The sequence below is a fragment of the Mandrillus leucophaeus genome, unplaced genomic scaffold, assembly GCF_000951045.1.
Source record: "Mandrillus leucophaeus isolate KB7577 unplaced genomic scaffold, Mleu.le_1.0 Scaffold691, whole genome shotgun sequence".
Classification (NCBI taxonomy): domain Eukaryota; kingdom Metazoa; phylum Chordata; class Mammalia; order Primates; family Cercopithecidae; genus Mandrillus; species Mandrillus leucophaeus.
In genome coordinates, this window is record NW_012107486.1 from 1129655 (window position 1) to 1132142 (window position 2488).

The window sequence follows — 2488 nt, forward strand, 5'->3', positions numbered from 1 at the left end:
TCAGAGGAAAGGCTGGGAGTCAGGATAGCTTAATTCACAGAGCAGGCTGAACCCAGAGAAGTGTATTCATGCAAGGAAAGGGTGTTTCTGATGCTTAAATAAGAGTATTACTTTATCTCCACTGAGGTCAGAACCAGAGGAAAAGAGGCCTTCTCTCCTGGGGTTGGGAAAAAACTTCCCGTTTGCAATTCCAAGATAAATTACTAATGGGAAAATATAGAACTTCCCCTGCAAATACATGGGTCTCGTAGGATGGTGCAGCGATTTCTACCATCTAAGATAAGATGACCGTTTCTTGTTGTTTGATTCCATTCTACTGTTCTCTCACATGCTAAGTTTCTGACCAGCTAAGAAGCTTTTTACCACTTTGTAGTATAGTGTAATCATATCACTTAGGATTGACTGCATAGGGTGCAGATTGTCCAAGCTGGGACATTTCTGAGAGTGGACAGAGATGTTGGTAATAATTACACATGGCCAATGAAGACTCCCATACAGCTACAGATAAATGATTAACCTAAGAGTGACTGTATTTATGCTAGGTTAGAGGTAGGGATAATTCAAAAGGCAACATGCGTTGGTTTCATATCATTTGGATCTTGCCTCATTCTTCCTGACTCAGATTTCTAATGGACTTTATTTCAGTTCCCTCTGAAAATCCAGCTCTCAAATACAAATCTCTTTCCTGTGATGAACGCCTTTTTCTCCAATTACATGAGTCCCTCTGAAATGCCCATTCCTGGAGTAGAGCTTCATGCTGTAACTCTGCAGGGATGACAAATTGACAGTGATTTACATGGAGTTGTTTCTATTCCTCTGTCTTCTTGATTGTATTTACGAGTCTGGGGCTCCCAGGGAGCTGTCCTTCTGCCAGGAATTGTGAGTGTTGTGTTGATGCTAGCATGATATACAGTGATCCACACAGTCACATGGTTGAGCTATTGGATCATCGCTGTCACAGCTCCTCCACTCCTTGAAGGCTAGGATGTGTGTGTTGGGTGTGAGAAGAAGGAAGAGGAAAAAAATCCTACATGTCTGGATTTCAAACTGAGAAACTCATGTTCAAGAAGCATCCTATTGTGGAGAAATGTCTGTTTTTTACTTCCTTGCTTGTGTGAGGGAGTGATGAGGATTCTTACGGATGTGTCAGTCACACCTCCATCCCCCTTGCAGCCTATAAATCTGCCAGACAGCTAAGTCCCCGCAGGGCCTCAAAAAGTGCAGTTACCATTGATTGACTGCTTATTGCTATATTTTCTAAATATTATACCAAGCAGCTTCCAGACATTTTCATAATTAATTGTTAACCAATCCTATTAAGTAAGTATCTCCATTTTATAGATGAGGAAACTGATGTTCAGAAAAGTTAACTAACTTTCTGAAGTTCACCCAGCTAGTAAGAGGCAGAGCTGGGATTTGAACCCAGGCTAGCTGACTCCCGGCACACAAGGTTGACCCTTTGTGCTGTAGTTGATGGCATCTGACTCACGGAGTTAGTCCCAGCTGCTCAGCCTGGGGAGTGATGGCTGGTTCCAGAGTGGGGTAGATTGGCCAGTCTGCTTGGTCATCCTGCCTGGTCCTTAACTCGTGTTGCCTCTGTTTTTTCTGTCAGCAGTGTCCTTCCTGGTGTCCGTCTTAGTGCATTTTGCTTTGCCATAAAGGAATACCTGAGGCTGGATAATTTATATATAAAAAAGAGGTTTATTTGGGTTACGGCTCTGCAGGCTGTACAAGAAGCATGGTGCCAACATCTGTTTCCGGTGAAGGCTTCAGGAAGCTTTCACTCTTGGTGGAAAGGGAAGGGGAGCTGGTGTGTGCAGATCACATGATGAGAGAGAAGCAAGAGAGAGAGGAGGGAGGCGCCAGGCTCTTTCTAACAATCAGATCTTGTGGCAATTAATAGAAAGAGAATGGATTCATTACCTTGAGGATGGTGCCAAGCCGTTCATAAGGAATCTGCCCCCATGACCCAAACACCTCTCACTAGGTCCCCACCTCCAACACTGGGGGTCACATTTCGGCACGAAATTTGGAAGGGATGAACAACCAAACTTTGTGTGTCTTCCACTTTTTGCCTGGCAACCTAGATCTTACCAGAGGGATCCTACCTCTGGATCCCAGTCCAGTGTGCTCACCAATCCTACCTGGGGTGGTGGAATTGTCTAATGGAAAAGCAGAGCACATGTCACCATCTGATTTTCAGGGTTTGTCTGTACCTTAGTTATTGATGCCTGCTTCTCTCAGGATCATAGTTAGGTGAATCCAGTTGTCTGAGAGGCTGACCATGGCCTAGATTGGAAAGGGCCTTCCCATGCCTTGGCTTCCCCAGAAGTAGTTCTGTAGACTAATAGGGGAACCAGACCATCCCTAGTTGATAGCGTGTTGGTTGGGTCCCTCAGATCCTCTCTATCATAAAGGCAAAAATAGAGGCTTATGTGGATAATTCTAGATATTGTCATTCCCACTTACCCTGCAGCACAATAATTTA